This window comes from Gorilla gorilla, chromosome 21 (genome assembly GCF_029281585.2).
Source record: "Gorilla gorilla gorilla isolate KB3781 chromosome 21, NHGRI_mGorGor1-v2.1_pri, whole genome shotgun sequence".
Taxonomy (NCBI): Eukaryota; Metazoa; Chordata; class Mammalia; order Primates; family Hominidae; genus Gorilla; species Gorilla gorilla.
In genome coordinates this window covers 76,211,152-76,229,263 of record NC_073245.2, presented here as the reverse complement: position 1 = coordinate 76,229,263, position 18,112 = coordinate 76,211,152, and the positions used below count along the sequence as shown (strand labels likewise).

Here is an 18,112-nt window from a genome sequence, read left to right as displayed (position 1 = left end):
GCCTTCAGGTAGGGGAACCACCCCTGCATCCCCTGGTCCGCTGAAAGCTGTTTCACTGCTCAATAAAGTTCTTCTCCGCCCTCCTCACCCTTCAATGTCCAGTGTATCCTTGATCTTGAGTGCGGTACATGAGCTCGGGAATGGCCGAACACAGTACAAGCTATAACACAGGTGAGTTGGGGCACGCCAGTGTGGCCAAGCAGGGCCCAGGTGGGGCATCACTGGCCAGGGGTCCCCGGCTTGCAAAGTGACCGAGAAGAAAAATCCTAAGTCATCAACTCACTGCAACCTCCGCCTCCCAGGCTCAACCCATTCCCATGCCACAGGCACGGGACTACAGGCACGCACCACTGCACCCAGCTAATTTTTGTATTTTTAGAGACAGGGTTTTGCCATGTTGTCCAGGCTGGTCACGGACTCCTGGCCTCAGTCGATGCCCCCCTCGGCCTCCCAAAGTGCTGCGATTACAGGCATGAGCCACCGTGCCCGGTTTTTTGTTTTTAAGTTAAATAGGCATGGTGGCTCATGTCTGTGGTCCTAGTGACTCAGGAGGTTGAGATAAGAGGATGGCTGAGCCCAGAAGCTCGAGGCTGCAGTGAGCCGTGATCGTGCCACCACACTGTAGCCTGGGTGACACAGTGAGACCTTGTTTCAAAAAAAGAAAAAGAAATAACAAGACCTATGAAATCTGTACGTTGAAAACCACACATTGCTAAGATACTAAAGATAAGAAAAAGATTCCTCATGTTCACGGATTAGAAGCCTCGATATAAAGAAGTCAGTTCTCCCCAAACTGATCTGTAGACTTGACACAAGCCTAACCCTAATCCGAGAGGATTTTTTTTTTTGCAGAAACTGATAAACTGATTTTTTTAAATGTATAAGGAAATGTAGCAGACAGATTAGCCACAGCAACATTAATAAAAAGAACAAAAGTTAGAGAATTTACCCTATTGATTTCAAGACATATCCTATACATCTACAGTAATCAAGACCATCTGGTACTGAGGAAAAGACAGACACACAACAGCAGAATCGAGTTCAGATAGATACATACTGAAAGGCACAGAACGGGAGAAAATCTTTACATTACGTATGTATAAAAAACAATTCACAAGTGGAATAAAGAACTCTTACACAAGTCAATTACTAAGGCAAAAAACTCCATTTTTAAAAACAGCCAGGTCGTTCTGGCTCAAGAGCGCAGAATGACTTGGAGGCAGTGAGAGTGTAGGAAGGGATGGACTTGGCAGATTTTCTTTTCATTCTTACCATTTCAGGATAGAATCCAAAATTACTCAACACATAAAGCTGAGAAAATGTTAACTCATTCTTTCTTTTCCCCGCCTGACTTTATTGCCCGGGCTGGAGTGCAGTGGTCACATTTCAGCTCACTGCAACCTTGACCTCCTGGGCTCAGCTGATCCCCCCACCTCAGCCTCCTGAGTAGCTGGGACTACAGGTGTGCAATGCCACGCCCAGCTATTTTTTAAAATTTTTATAGAGTCAGGATCTTGTTGGTCTCAAACTCCTAGACTCAAGCAATCCGCCTGCTACAGCCTCCCAAAGTGCTGGGATCATAGGTGTGAGCCACCCCACCCAGCCTAATTTTTTTTTTTAGAAACAAGGTTTTTCTCTGTTGCCCAGGCTGGAGTGCAGTGGTGCAATCTTGGCTCACTGCACCCTTGAAATCCTGGACTCAAGAGAGCCTCCCTTCTCAGCATCCCAAGCAGCTAAGACTACAGGAATGTGCCACCAGGCCCAGCTAACTTTAAAATTTTCTACAGAGACACGGTCTGGCTTTGTTGCCCAGGCTGGTCTCAAGTGATCCTCTTGCCTCAGCCTCCCAAAGTGCCGGGATTATAGGTGCAAGCCACTGCTCCTCACCAAAATGTGACTTATTCTTTTTTTTTTCTTTTTTGAGACAGAGTCTCACTCTGTTGCCCAGGCTGGAGTGCAGTGGTGCAATCTCAGCTCACTGCAACCTCCACCTTCCAGGCTCAAGCGATTCTCCTGCCGTAGCCTCCTGAGTAGCTGGGACTACAGGTGTGAGCCATCACTCCTGGCTAATTTTGTATTTTTAGTAGAGACAGGGTTTCACCATCTTGGCCAGGCTCGTCTCGAATTCCTGGGTTCAAGTGATCTGCCTGCCTTGGCCTCCCAAAGTGCTTGGATTATAGGTGTGAGCCACTGTGCCTGGTCAAATATACACAATTTTTTTTTTTTTTTTTTTTTTTTTGAGATGGAGTTTCGCTCTTGTTGCCCAGGCTCGAGTGCAATGGTGCAATCTCAGCTCACCGCAACCTCCGCCTCCCAGGTTCAAGTGATTCTCCTGCCTCAGCCTTCCCGAGTAGCTGGGACTATAGGCATGCGCCACCCTGCCCAGCTAATTTTGTATTTTTAGTAGAGACAGGGTTTCCCCATGTTGGTCAGGCTGGTCTTGAAGTCCCGACCTCAGGTGATCCGCCCACCTCAGCCTCCCAAAGGGCTGGGATTACAGGCATGAGCCGCTGCGCCTGGCCTATATACAATATAATTTATTTAATAAGATAAAAAAATAAACAATTCTATTCCTGGCAAAAACATTCTATAGAAATAAAGGTGAAATGAAGACTTTTTCAGATAAAAAGAAGCTAGAAGAACCCATCACAAAGACCTAAAATACAAGCAACGTCAAAGTTACTTGAGCCGAAGGGAAATGGTACCAGATTAAAACCTAGTTTTTTTTTTTTTTTTTTTTTTTTTTTTTTTTTTTTGAGACAGTCTCACTCTGTCACCCAGGCTAGAGTGCAGTGGCATGATCTTGGCTCACTGCAGCCTCCACCTCCCGGGTTCAAGTGATTCTCCTGCCTCAGCCTCCTGAATAGCTGGGACTACAGGCACGCACCACCACACCTGGCTAATTTTTGTATTTTTAGTAGAGATTGGGTTTTGCCATGTTGGCTAGGCTGGTCTTGAACTCCTGACCTCAGGTGATCCACCCGCCTCAGCCTCCCAAAGTGCTGGGGATTACAGGCGTGAGCCACCATGTCCGGCTAAAACCTAGATTTTTAGAAAGGAATGAAGACCACTGGAAATGGTAAATACCTAGGTAAAAGACCATTTTTTGCTTTTTTGTTTGTTTGGAGACAGGGTCTTGCTCTGTCACCCAGGCTGGAATGCAGTGGTGTGATAAGGGATCATGGCAGCCTCAACCTCTCAGACTCAAGTGATCCTCCCAACACAGCCTCCTGAATAGGTGGGACTACAGGCGTGAGCCACCATGCCAGCTAAGTTTTTAGAAATTTTTTGCAGAGACGGGGTCTATGTTGCTCAGGCTGATCTTGAATTCTTTGGCTCAAGCGATCCTCCTGCCTTGGGTCATGGTCACCAAAGTGCCGAGATCACAGGAGCCAACCCTTTCTGATGTCTATTTTTTTTTTGAGACAGAGTCTCACTCTGTCACCCAAACTGGATGGAGTGCAATGGTGCAATCTTGGCTCCATGCACCCTCCACCACCCAGGTTCAAGCGATTCTCCTGCCTCAGCCTGCCAAGTGGCTGGGATTACAGGCTCGCGCCACCACACCCAGCTAATTTTTTTGTATTTTTAGTACAGATGGGCTTCACCATGTTGGCCAGGATAGTCTTGAACTCCTGACCTCAGGTGACCCGCCCGCCTCGGCCTCTCGAAGTGCTGGGATTACAGGCGTGAGCCACCAACCTGGACTGCCTATTTCCTTGGGGTAATGAGTCCGGGAGTTTACCACCTGATGTTTGAAGTAGCACCTCACAACTTCATTCTTCCTAAACTTGGTTTAAATTTCAAGGGGGCCAGGAGTGGTGGCTCACGCCTGTAATTCCAGCACTTTGGGAGGCTGAGGTGGTTGAATCACCTGAGATCAAGAGTTTGAGACCAGCCTGGCCAACGTGGTGAAACCTCATCTCTACTAAAAATACAAAAATTAGCTGGGTGTGACGGTGTGCATCTGTAATCCCAGCTAGTCGGGAGGCTGAGGCAGGAGGATGGCTTGAACCCGGGAGGAGGAGATTGCAGTGAACTGAAATTGCACCACTGGACGTCAGCCTGGGTGACAGAGTGAGACCCTGTCTCCAAAAAAAAAAACTTTCAAGGGGATCCCACGTCAACAGAAAGGTTATAACACAGTTAAAGGAGAGGCCTGGTGTGCAGCCACAGCTACACAAGTAGCACCTGCTGCAACCTGCTGCAAGTGGCGAGCTGCCATCAGCGTTATTTGCAGTCTTCATTTCTGGAGGGCTAAGTTCCAACCTTCAGTCAGACCTCTTTTTTTTTTTTTGAGACAGAGTCTCGCTCTGTCGCCCAGGCTGGAGTGCCGTGGCGCGATCTCGGCTTGCTGCAAGCTCCGCCTCCCGAGTTCACACCATTCTTCTACCTCAGCCTCCCGAGTAGCTGGGACTACAGGCGCCCGCCACCACACCCGGCTAATTTTTTGCAGTTTTAGTAGAGACGGGGTTTCACCGTGTTAGCCAGGATGGTCTTGATCACCACACCTCGTGATCCACCCGCCTCGGCCTCCCAAAGTGCTGGGATTACAGCCGTGAGCCACCAGGCCCGGCCTCAGTCGGAACTCTTTTAGTGACATCATTATCTTTAAAAAGCAAACAAGGTGGCCAGGCACGGTGGCTCAAGCTTGTAATCCCAAAACTTTGGGAGGCTGAGGAGGGCGGATCACCTGAGGTCAGGAGTTTGAGGCCAGCCTGACCAACATGGAGAAACCCCATCTCTACTAAAAATGCAAAATTAGCCGGGCGTGATGGCACATGCCTGTAATCCCACCTACTCAGGAGGCTGAGGTAGAAGAATCACTTGAACCCGGGAGGTGGAGTTTGCAGCGAGCTGAGACTGTGCCGTTGCACTCCAGTCTGCACAACAAGAGTGAAACTCCGTCTCAAAACAAAACAAAACAAAAAAAAGCAAACAAGGCTTTGGGAGGCTGAGGCAGGTGGATTGCTTCTTGAGGCCAGGAGTTCGAGACCAGCCTAACCAACACGGAGAAACCCTGTCTCTACTAAAAATACAAAATTAAGCGGGTGTGGTGGCACACACCTGTAATCCCAGCTACTCAGGAGGCCGAGGCAGGAGAATCGCTTGAACCCTCGAGGGGGAGGTTGCAGTGAGCCGAGATCGCACCACTGCACTCCAGCCTGGGTGACAGAGTCACACTCAGTCTCAAAAATAAATAAATAAATAAAAATTAAAAATTAAAAGCAAACAAAAAGGGTCATGTCTTACAAATCCAGCGTATCCCAGTCCGTTCTGCTGGCAGCAGCCCCAGGGCCCGCACACATGCCTAGGCAGACAAGACCGCACACGTGCAGGGATGCTGAGCTTCTGAAATGGCAGGGACCCGTGTCCTCCCTCCCTACGCCAGGGCAGCCACTCTATGACCTCGGCTCCTTCACAGCCCTGGCTGTAGCCTGAGGCCCCCGCATGGTGGGCAGCCCCACCAGACCTTGGCGGACAAGAGCCCTACTGACGCCAGCCCCTTCCCCCACCACACCCACCGCACTTCCCGGTCCGACGCAGGACTACTTGTTCCCGGGCAGACACAGAGTGCCGGGTCCCATGTCAGCCCCTGACGCACCTGCCGTCTCTTCAACACCCTACCCTGCTCCCTGCTGGCTGGAGAGCTCTCACTCAGACCCCAGAGCCCTGAGCCTGCCCTTGGGAACCTCTCCTGCCACTGGAGAGCTCTCACTCAGACCCCAGAGCCCTGAGCCTGCCCTTGGGAACCTCTCCTGCCACTGGAGAGCTCTCACTCAGACCCCAGAGCCCTGAGCCTGCCCTTGGGAACCTCTCCTGCCACTGGAGAGCTCTCACTCAGACCCCAGAGCCCTGAGCCTGCCCTTGGGAACCTCTCCTGCCACTGGAGAGCTCTCACTCAGACCCCAGAGCCCTGAGCCTGCCCTTGGGAACCTCTCCTGCCACACAGCAGGGTGTGTCCTCTTCCGTGGCGCTGTCCTGGGCCCTGGGCACATGTCCACACAGCCGGGTGCGTCCTCTCCCCGGACACGTCGGTGCCATCACAGCTCAGCATTCATCTGTTCAACAGTTACGAAGCATCGATCACATGCCTCGCTCTGTTCTCAGAGCTGAGGACTCAGTGGTAACAAAATAAACCAAACAGGCAAAAATCTCCGCGTGCAGCAGCTTGCAGTCTAGCAGGTCCATGCTCCTCAGAAGACTTAAAGATCTTCAGGGGTAAAAAAATAAAATAAAACACGTGTGTTCTTATTTCTGTACTTCCAGGTGCAATCTCAGTGTGTGCAGCAAACGTTTTATAAAAGAGCTGCTGCTGAACTCAAACTACTGTTGGGGAAAAACTGTGGCCAACTTTGTAAGAACAGATATGAAAACATCTTAAAAGGAAGTCTATTTTTGTTCTGTTTTAAATATTTTACTATGTATTATGTGAAATACAGAAAGAAATATATGGAACATATCAGCCGGGCGTGGTGGCTCACGCCTGTAATCCCAGCACTTTGGGAGGCTGAGGCGGGCAGGTCACAAGGTCAGGAGATCGAGACCATCCTGGCTAACACAGTGAAACCCCGTCTCTACAAAAATACAAAAACATTAGCCAGGCGTGGTGGTGGCGCCTGTAGTCCCAGCTACTCGGGAGGCTGAGGCGGAGAATGGTGTAAACCCGGGAGGCGGAGCTTGCGGTGAGCCGAGATCGCGCCACTGCACTCCAGCATGGGTGACAGAGCGAGACTCCGTCTCAAAAAAACAACAAAAAATATATGGAACATATAAATTATGATGCATAAACACCATGATCCCGTCTCTAATTTAAAAACTGGAAAATTATCAATAACTTGGAAGTTTCATTTTCCCCATATATACCTTAAATTCAATGCTATTCTCTTGCTTCTAAAAAATTACCTCATGTTTATCCCTAAACGCTATTTAGTTTTAATTTTTTGAGCTTAAAAATACGGCCTAGCACTGGATTTACTTTTCTGTAATCTGCTTTTTTTTTCCTTTGAGACAGGGTCTTGCTATGTTGCCCAGGCTGGCCTCAAACTCCCAGGCTGAAGTGTTCTCCCACCTTCAGGCTCTGAGTAGCTGGGACTATAGGCACACAGCATCGTGCCTGGCTTGATCTGCTTCTGAAACGCCTATGTTCCTAAGATTCGTCTACACTGCATACTGTAGCTACAATTCATTCATCTCCAGTGTGGTCACATTCTATTCTGTGAATAGACCACAACTGATCCATCCACTCTTGCACCGAAGGACATCTGGGCTGTTCTCAGCTTCTGTTATCACCAAGTTGGTTGGAACGTTCCTGAGCAGCAGGCGCGGTGGGTGGCGAAGGGCGGACAGCGTGAGGCTGATGCAGCTACCGTGAGCAGCACAGACACTGGCAGCAGGAGTGGGCGACCGTCACAGCAACAAGCAACTGAGGCGTGAGAAGACAGGCAGTGCCCCCACTCCCTGGGAAATGCAAATTAAACCACAGAGCACTACTATGCACACACCTATCAAAACTGCTTAAAAAACAGTCCCAGAACTTTGGGAGGCCAAGGTGGGCACATGGCTTGAGGTCAGGAGTTCAAGACCAGCCTGGTCAACATGGTGAAACCCCGTCTCTGCCAAAAAATACAAAAATTACCTCGGTGTGATGGCGCGTGCCTGTAGTCCCAGCTACTCAGGAGGCTGAGGCAGGAAAATCGCTTGAATCCGGGAGGCAGAGGTTGCAGTGAGCCGAGATCGTGCCACTGCACTCCAGCCTGGGCGACAGAGCAAGACTCCGTCTCAAAAAATAATAATAATAATAAGGCTGGATGCAGTGGCTCATGCCTATAATCCCAGAACTTTGAGAGGCCAAGGTGGGCATATCACTTGAGCTCAGGAGTTTGAGACCAGCCTGGACAACACAGCGAAACCCCATCTCTACAGAAAATACAAAAGTTCTGCATTTTTTGTATTGCACCTGCAGTCCCAGTTACTCGAGAGGCTGAGGCAAGAGAATCGCTTGAACCCAGGAGGCGGTGGCTGCAGTGAGCCAAGATCGCGCCACTGTATTCCAGCCTGGGCAACAGAGCGAGACTCCATCTCGAAAAAAAGAAAAAAGTTAATTAAATTTTAAAAAAGTAATAGAAGCCAGGTGTTGTGGGAAGTCAGGGACCCTGAACAGAGGGACTGCCTGGAGCTGTGGCAAAGGAACATAAATTGTGAAGATTTCATGGACATTTACCAGTTTCCAAATAATACTTTCATAATTTCTTAAGCCTGTCTTACTTTAATCTCTTAATCCTGTTATCTTCATAAACTGAGGATGTACATCACCTCAGGGCCACTATAATTGTGTTAACTGTACAAACTGTAAAACGTGCGTTTGAACAATATGAAATCAGTACACCTTGAAAAAGAACAGAATAACCGCGATTTTCAGGGAACAAGGGAAGACAACCATAAGGTCTGACTGCCTGTGTGGTCGGGCAAAATACAGCCGTATTTTTCCTCTTGCAGAGAGCCTATAAGCGCACGTGCAAGTAGGGAAGATATCACTAAATTCTTTTCCTAGCAAGAATTAATACTCCGGGAAAGGAATGCATTCCTGGGGGGAGGTCTACAGAAGGCCGCTCTGGGAGTGCCTGTCTTATGTGGTTGAGATAAGGACTGAAATATGCCCTGGTCTCCTGCAGTACCCTCAGGCTTACTAGGATTGGGAAACCCCACCCTGGTAAATTTTTGGTCAGACTGGTTCTCTGCTCTGGAACCCTGTTTTCTGTTGTTTAAGATGTTTATCAAGACAATACGTGCACCGCTGAACACAGACCCTTATCAGGAGTTCCGCTTTTGCCCTTTGCCTTGTGATCTTTGTTCTCCTTTTTGCCCTTTGAAGCATGTGATCTTGTGACCTACTCCCTGTTCTTGCACCCCCTCCCCTTCTGAAATCCTTAATAAAACTTGCTTGTTTTGTGGCTCAGGTGGGCATCACGGTCCTACCGATATGTGATGTCACCCGGGAGGCCCAGCTGTAAAATTCCTCTCTTTGTACTCTTTCTCTTTATTTCTCAGCCGGCCGACACTTATGGAAAATAGAAAGAACCTACATTGAAATATTGGGGGCGGGTTCCCCCGATAACCAGGCATGATGGCTCATGCCTGTAATCCTAGCACTTTTGGAGGCTGAGGAATGCAGATTGCTTGAGGCCAGGAGGTTGAGACCAGCCTGACCAACACGGCAAAACCCCATCTCTACTAAAAATACAAAAATTAGCCAGGCATAATTAGCCAGGCATAATTAGCCAGGCATGGTGGCGCACACCTGTAATCCCAGCTACTTGGAAGTCTGAGGCAGGAAAATCACTTGAACCCAGGAGGCAGAGGTTGCAGTGAGCCAAGGTCATGCCACTGCACTCCAGCCTGCGTGACAGAGCAAGACTCTGTCTCAAAAAAAAAAACAAAAATTAGCCAGGCGTGGCGGCACGTGCCTGTGGTCCCAGCTACTCAGGAGGCTGAGACAAGACGATCACTTGAGCCCAGGAGGTCAAGGCTGCAGTGTGCCGAGATCGCACCACTGCCCTCCAGTCTGAGTGACAAAGCGAGACTCTGCCTCAAAATATTAATAATAATGACATGGGTTTGTATTTTATGTTCTGTGATTTCCTTTACTAGCTAGTCACTTTTGTTATAGTTTACAAAAATATCATCAGTCTGTGACACTGGAAATTTTAAAAACCTAAACCTGGTCCTTCAGCACAAACAGTCTAGGAAGAATTCTTCTGGTGTGTACCTAAGAGTGGAACTTCTGGGTGCCCAAGAACGGGCAGGCTCAGCCTGATGAGGTGTGCCAACTGCTCTCCAAGGACTGCACCAGTGGCCACTGGAGCTTAGGGCTCCCTGCCATTCCTGCAGCCTCAACGACTGGTATGGCCAGGCTCCCCATTGCTTGCCTGGCCTGATAAGGGTGGGCATCTCCAGCCCGTTTCAAGGCCTTTCTGTCTGTGGTGCCCAGTGGACATATCCAGGACACCGACCCTTCACTGGTTAAAAATGTTACAAGTATCTTCCAGTTCACAGTTCTTTTTTTACTTATTATGGTATGTCTTTTGATGAGCACAAGCTTTTTTTTTTTTTACCAATTGTAGTAAAAAACATATAACATCAAATTCAGCATCTGAACCATTTAAATGCCCCAGTGTTCACCACACGCCCGTCGCTGAACAACAGCCCTCCTCCAAGTCACCTCTGAGGTCACGGAATATATTACAGCTTTCTGAATCTCTCAATCTGTTTTCCCCCTTTTTTGTTCAAGAAATCCTTCCCGACCCTAAGGTCCTATTCTATCTTCTGACACTTGTCACCCACAGGAATCTGCTTCATCAGGAGTTGGCCTGGGTGTGGCAGGAGATACGGACCAGCTCCTATCTGCCTGAGGCCCACCCAGTGCCCCAGGTCCCAGGAGCATCCACGGAGCAGCCCGTCTCTCCCTGGGACCCACAGGTGCCTCTGGCTTACTACAAACCTCCACGCGGGAGGCCTATCAGGGGCTCTCCATTTTGCTCCATTTTGAGCGTTCTTTAAAAACCTCTGAAATTATCTGAGGCCATTTCCAAAACTTTTACAAAAACTACACATTCTGGCCGGGCGTGGTGGCTCACACCTGTAATCCCAACATTTTGGTAGGCCGAGGAGGGCAGATCACCTGAGGTCAGGAGTTTGAGACCAGCCTGGGCACCATAGTGAAACCCCATCTCTGCTAAAAATACAGAAATTAGCAGGGCGTGGTGGCAGGTGCCTGTAATCCCAGCTACTCAGCAGGCTGAAGCAGAAGAATCGTTTGAACTCAGGAGGTGGAGGCTGCAGTGACCCAAGATCATGCCACCACACTCCAGCCTGGGCGACAGAGCGAGACTCCATCTACAAAAAAAAAAAAAAAGGCCAGGCACGGTGGTTCACACCTGTAATCCCAGCACTTTGGGAGGCCGAGGCGGGTGGATCACGAGGTCAGGAGATCGAGACCATCCTGGGTAACATCGTGAAACCCCGTCTCTACAAAAAATACCAAAAAAAATTAGCCAGGTATGGTGGTAGGCGCCTGTAGTCCCAGCTACTCGGAAGACTGAGGCGGGAGAATGGCGTGAACCCAGGAGGGGGAGCTTGCAGTGAGCGGAGATCGCGCCACTGCACTCCAGCCTGGGCAACAGAGCAAGACTCCTCCAAAAAAGCTAAAAATTCTTTGGCATTTCTAACCACATCATAGATAATAGTACTTAAAATAATATTTCAACATCAGCATTCCATGATGAAGCCCAGAAGGGTTTTAACAGCAATTACGAGGTAAACCCTGTGGGCCACAGCACCTCCACAGTTCTGAGTTCTGGGCTGTAAGGACTGAAGTCTGGGTGCCGCTTTCACCAAGAGACAGAAGCAGGCGTCAGGGCTGCTCTAAGGTACTCGGCCAACGGTGAGCGTCCCGGCTTCTCACTACTGCCTGGCTCTCTCCCCAGCCTCCTGTGGTCACCCCAAGACGGTGGCTGGGCAGGTGGCCTCAAGAGACACTGCCTGAGGGGTGGGAGGATGGAGAGTGCTCAGAGAGAGACATTCCAGGCCACAAAGATCACACATCCTGCAATGGACGGTCTGAATATACAGATGCTAAGAAGGTGGCTGTTAGGGCCCGGCGCGGTGGCTCACGCCTGCAATCCCAGCACTTTGGGAGGCCAAAGTGGGCGGATCCCCTGAGGTCAGGAGTTTGAGACCAGGTGGTCAACATGGTGAAACCCTATCTGTACTAAAAATACAAAATTAGCCGGGTGTGGTGGTAGGTGCCTGCAATCCCTACTGTAAGCTACTTGGGAGGCTGAGGCAGGAGAATCACTTGAACCCACGAGGTGGAGGTTGCAGTGAGCCAAGATGGCACCACTGCACTCCAGCTTGGGCAACAAAGAGACCCTGTCTCAACAATAAATAAAAAATAAAAATACAAAAATCAGCCAGGTATGGTAGTGCACGCCTATAGTCCCAGCTACTCAGGAGACTGAGGCAGGAGAATCACTTGAACCCAGGAGGCAGAGGCTGCAGTGAGCTGAGACCTACCACTGCACTCCAGCCTGGGTGACAGAGCGAGACTCTGTCTCACCAAAAAAAAAAAAAAGAAAGAAAAAAAGAAGGCTGTTAGGAACCCTGGACCCTGGGGCAAGGGGAACAACTCTAGAAAGAACAGATGACGTCTGAGGAGAAGGGGGAGGAGAGGGAAGGAGACAACAGGTGCTGCGGACTGCTGGGGAGTGGGGCAAAGACAAGTCACCTAAGGATACAAAGGAAACACGGAGGAACCACCAAAAGCGACAGTCACACTGGGATGGGGAAGACACAGGAGGGGCTGGGTCAGCAAACGGGCATGACACAGCACAGGGAACTGCAAATAAGGCACCAGCAAACACCTCTGGGAGAGACAGTGGAGACAGGGAGATGAAGACCAGGCAGGGAGAGACGGTGCAGACGGGGAGATGGAGACCGGGCAGGGAGAGACGGTGCAGACGGGGAGATGGAGACCGGGCAGGGAGAGACGGTGCAGACGGGGAGATGGAGACCGGGCAGGGAGAGACGGTGCAGACGGGGAGATGGAGACCGGGCAGGGAGAGACGGTGCAGACGGGGAGATGGAGACCGGGCAGGGAGAGACGGTGCAGACGGGGAGATGGAGACCGGGCAGGGAGAGACGGTGCAGACGGGGAGATGGAGCAGGGGAGGCAGTGCAGACAGGGAGATGGAGACGGGGCAGGGAACTACCTCTTTGCTCTAGATGCCCTTGGCTCATTCTATGCAAAAAAAAAAATTGCTAAAAATACAAATATGAAAAATAAAATACAACTGGCATTTCTTTTATCCTGCTGGGGAATCTTAATTTAAAATCTGTGATGAACCATGTAAAAACTGACTGCCAGCCGGGCACGGTGGCCAAACCTGTCATCCCAGCACTTTGGGAGGCCAAGATGGCCGGATCACGAGGTCAGGAGATCAAGACCATCCTGGCCAACATGGTGAAACCCCGTCTCAACTAAAAAATACAAAAATTAGCTGGACGTGGTGGCAGGCGCCTGTAGTCCCAGCTACTCGTGAGACTGAGGCACAAGAATCGCTTGAACCCGGGAGGCGGAGGTTGCAGTGAGCTGAGATCGCGCCACTGCACTCCAGCCTGCAGCCTGGGCGACAGAGCGAGACTCCGTCTCAAAAACAAACAAACAAACAAAAACCTGACTGCCAAAGGATACTCAGACAGGTAGGTCAGGCAAGGGAAGGACTGACAATCAGAGCATGCTAGGGACAGGGACTTGGAACACAGTTAAAAGTGTAAAAGCCCCACAGTTTGAATGTGTATTTCTGGATTTTTATTTGGAATAGATAATATCTATTATCTATTATTATCTATTATCTATAGATATTATCTAACAGATAATATCTATTCCAAAAAAAAACCGATTAACTCTGTAAATACATTTGAAGAAATTATAAACAAGAGCCAACAAAGCAAGCTAGAGAAAAGACGCTGTGTGCCACATCACAGGTGCCCTCACCTTTACTCTTTTTTTTTTGGAGACCGATCACCCAGGCTGGAGTGCAGTAGTGCACTTTCAGCTCACTGCAACCTCCGCCTCCCGGGTTCCAGCGATTCTCCTGCCTCAGCTTCCCGAGTAGCTGGGATCACAGGCATCTGCCGCCATGCCCAGATAATTTTTGTATTGTTAGCAGAGATGAGGTTTTGCTATACCGGCCAGGTTGGTCTCAAACTCCCGGCCTCAAGTGATCCGCCCACCTCAGCCTCCCAAAGTGATGGGATTACAGATATGAACCAGTGTGCTAGGCCTTTCCTCCTAACTGAAAATGAATTTCAAATGTAAAGACTTTCCAGCCAGCCATGGCAGTTCATGCCTGTAATCCCAACACTTTGGAAGGCTGAGGTGGGGAGACTGCTTGAGCCTAGAAGTTTGGTCATTCTGGGCAACATGGTGAAACCCCATCTCTATTAAAAAAAAATACAAAAATTCGCCAGGCGTGATGGTGCACACCTGTGGTCCCAGTTACTCAGGTGGTTGGGATGGGAGGATCACTTGAGCCCAGGATGTCAAGGCTGCAGGGAGCCGAGATCGCGCCACTGCACTCCAGCCTGATTGACAGAGCAAGACCCTCTCTCAAAAAAAAAAAAAAGAATTCCTAAAGTCCCTGGAAACACAGAAATCCCCAAAAGATTTCAGCTTTCCTCCTTAATTCTAAGAATAAAAAGCAACAGTGATGCTGAGCTTAACGCAACACGAGAACAGCAAGAGAAAATGAAACTGCTTCCACCACCATCACCAAGCATCCAAGTACGAGAGGAAGTGAATCTGAGCTGGAGCCATGGCAGCGCCCGGCCGAGCCAGGGAGGAGCAGACAGGCAGGGCAGCTGGCCCTTTTCACACAGTAACAAGCCCCATGCTCGCTCACACACAGAGTGCCACAGAAAACGAACGCCTGCCCTCGTGAGTCACAAAGTTAACGTCAAGAAGCAACAAGACCAGCGGCCACACCTGAGGAAGGATCAACTGCCTCAACCCATAGCTGCCACCCTGCCCAGAACCACGGTTTCCTGAAACTATAAAAACATTTCCAAAGGTATGATTAGCTACAGAGAAACAAAACCAAACCCACATGCTGAAGCCCTTTTAATTCACAGACTCATCTACTGCCCCAGGTCCTAATAGAGCATTCAGTGAATGTTTGCTCCATTAATTTTACTGGTATTGACTTGGGTCTGGAAACCCAATAAAGATTTTTTTTTCTTGTAAACTGATGCTTAGAATACAGTAATTCAAAAGGAAAAGCAGATCAGAAGTTGAACAAAATAACTCTAGATACACATTTAAATACAAAGAATTGAACAGGCCGGGCGCGGTGGCTCAGGCCTGTAATCCCAGTACTTTGGGAGGCCAAGGCAGGCGGATCATGAGGTCAGGAGATCGAGACCAGCCTGGCCAACATGGTGAACCCCCGTCTCTACTAAAAATACAAAAATTAGCCGGGTGTGGTGGCGGGCACCTGTAGTCCCAGCTACTTGGGAGGCTGAGGCAGGAGAATCGCTTGAACCTGAGAGGCAGAGGTTGCACTGAGCTGAGATCATACCATTGCACTCCAGCCTGGGTGACACAGTCAGACTCTGCCTCAATTAAAAAAATAAAAATAAAAATAAAACATTCTCAAAACCCTATTACTTGGAGAGCAGGTTATCCAGCACGACACTCATGCCCTCCTGGGCATTGGGCACCCAAGTACCTTGGGCCTCGCCCTCCCAGTCCCAAGCGCACATCACTTTTTTTTTTTCGAGAGGGAGTCTTGCTCCGTTGCCCAGGCTGGAGTGCAGTGGCGTGATCTCCACTCACTGCAAGCTCTGCCTCCCAGGTTCACGCCATTCTCCTGCCTCAGCCTGCCGAGTAGCTGGGACTACAGGCGCCCGCAACCATGCCCAGCTAATTTTTGTATTTTTAGTAGAGATGGGGTTTCACCATGTTAGCCAGGATGGTCTCCATCTCCTGACCTTGTGATCCGCCCGCCCCCGCCTCCCAAAGTGCTGGGACCACAGGCGTGAGCCACCGCGCCCGGCCAGCGCACATCACTTTCGATGGTGCAAACAGCAGACAAAAAGTCCAGGTGACACCAATGAGGCCACAGGTTATGACACCTGGGTAGCGACTATTCAATCAAGGTTTGAACCTCTCCATACAAAGGGGGCCTAGAACAAGCAAGCACCCCCAGGAACAGAACGAGTCTGAAGACACGAGTGGTCTTCCGTTACCGCAGCGCTGCTGGTCAAATCACTCATGTCTGTGCAACGCTAGAGAAGAGAGCTCCTAGAGCAGAATCGTTACTACGACCAAAAATATTCCAGAAAACCTTAACACAGTCCCAAATATGAAAGACAAGTGTTCTTCATAACATCAGTAACCACGAGGGCATGCTGCTTGCTGGTTGCTGCTTGCTGGTCTTCTACCCTCACAATACTAAATCGGCAGGATTCTGGTCTGGTGCACGCCCTGGCCCAGGCAGGCCTCTGCTGCCCCCCGCAGGCTCTCCTGAGCATCCCCAGCCAGATGAGTCTGGACATAATTCCTATCATGGAAGAAAAGGCATAAAACCAGCAATCGATTCAGTAGAAATCTACTCTCATGGGGAAGAATTTTTTCTTTCTTTTTCTTTTTTGTTTCTTTGAGACGGAGTCTTGCTCTGTCGCCCAGGCTGGAGTGCAGTGGCACAATCTCGGCTCACTGCAGCCTCTGCCTCCCAGGCTCGAGTGATTCTCCTGCCTCAGCCTCCAGAGTAGCTGGGACTATGGCACGCGTCACTGCTCCCGGCTAATTTGTTGTTGTTGTTGTTGTTGTTTTTGAGACAGTCTCGCTCTGTCGCCCAGGCTGGAGTGCAGCGGCGCCATCTCGGCTCACTGCAAGCTCCGCCTCCCGGGTTCATGCCATTCTCCTGCCTCAGCCTCCCGAGTAGCTGGGACTACAGGCGCCCACCACCACGCCCGGCTAATTTTTTTTTTTTTGTATTTTTTTTGTATTTTTAGTAGAGACGGGGTTTCACTGTGTTAGTCAGGATGTCTCGATCTCCTGACCTCGGGATCCGCCCGCCTCGGCCTCCCAATTTTTGTATTTTTAGTAAAGATGGGGCTTCACCATGTTGGCCAGGCTGGTTTTAAACTCCTGACCTCAGGTGATCCACCCACCTCGGCTTCCCAAAGTGCTGGGATGACAGGTGTGAGCCACCATGCCCGACTGATTTTTGTATTTTTATTTTTGGGGGGGGGGGAGGAGAGTGCGAACACAGTCCCTCCACTACCACAAATTATGCAGTCGAGTTTCCCACATTTGGGGAAAACGCAGGGCTCAGCACATCCAGAGTGCAATGGCTAAGTCTTGCCCTGGGAAAACCACCTTCGCGATCATGGTATCTTCCCTGCCGGGTAAGTATGATTTTTGTATTTTTAATAGAGATGGGAGGGGTTTCACCATGTTGGCCAGGCTGGTCTCGAACTCCAGACTTCAAGTGATCCGCCTGCCTCAGCCTCCCAAAGTGCTTGAATTACAGGCCTGAGCCACTGCGCCCAGCCTCTTTTCTTTTCTTTTTGAGATGGGGTCTCACTCTGTCACCCAGGCTGGGGTGCAATGGTGGGACCACAGCTCCCTATAGCCTGGAAACCCTGAGCTCAAGCTCTCCTCCCACTTCAAGCAGCTGGGACCACAGGCATGTGCCTGCACTGTGCCAGGCTAGAACTTTATCTGGATATAATAATCACAACATTCAAATCCTCAACTTCACATAACACATAAATTCATAAAAATACCTATGACCACAATCCTACTTGCAGTATCATATCTACTTAGTGACCTTTGCCCTGTTCATTCCGTGACCAATCAAACGGCACACCCACCCTGGCTGCGGCTCCACCCCACTGTACAGTGGACTGACAGGATGCTTCCACTGAGCAGACCACAGAGCAGAAGCTCAAGACACAGACAGTGGATCCGCCACAGTTCATAAAATGCTACAGATGGCATCCGGGTATTTCCAGCACTTCCAGCGGGAACCCGCTCTGAAACGTAACTGATGGAAATGGCCCTGACTTTCCCACACTCACCCCCTGGCCTAGGGCTGCTCTTAGATAAATTCACCCTGGGGTGATGGCTGGCCACCACCTCCCATGCGTGGGGCTGTCCCTGGTGAAGTACATACATAGGGTTTCAGAGTGCCTCTGCAACTATGACGAAAGTCAAATGATTCCAGTGTGTCTAGTATGCAACCAAGTATAAGGTGCACCAATTTAACCCTGACAAGCCAACCGTAAAACATGCGAAATTTCAGGGCTGGGCGCGGTGGCTCACGCCTGTAATCCCAGCACTTCGGGAGGCCAAGGTGGGGGGATCACGAGCTCAGGAGTTCGAGACTAGCCTCACCAACCTGGTGAAACCCCGACTCTACTAAAAATACAAAAATTAGCCAGGCATGATGGTGCACATGCCTGTAGTCCCAGCTACTGGGGAAGCTGAGACAGGAGAATCACTTGAAGCCGGGAGGCGGAGGATGCAATGAGCCGAGATCGCGCC

General features: G+C 49.9%; 1 protein-coding gene and 1 non-coding gene across 4 annotated transcripts in view; both read right to left on the bottom strand.

Annotated features, from left to right (window-relative positions):
- Window positions 1-18,112, bottom strand: part of DNAJC5 (DnaJ heat shock protein family (Hsp40) member C5) — a 42,798-nt gene that overhangs the window by 11,036 nt on the left and 13,650 nt on the right. The gene's annotated exons all lie outside the window — the stretch shown is intronic.
- Window positions 16,815-16,979, bottom strand: LOC115933437 (U1 spliceosomal RNA). Its single transcript, XR_004069292.2, has one exon. It is a non-coding gene; the product is annotated as a U1 spliceosomal RNA (small nuclear RNA).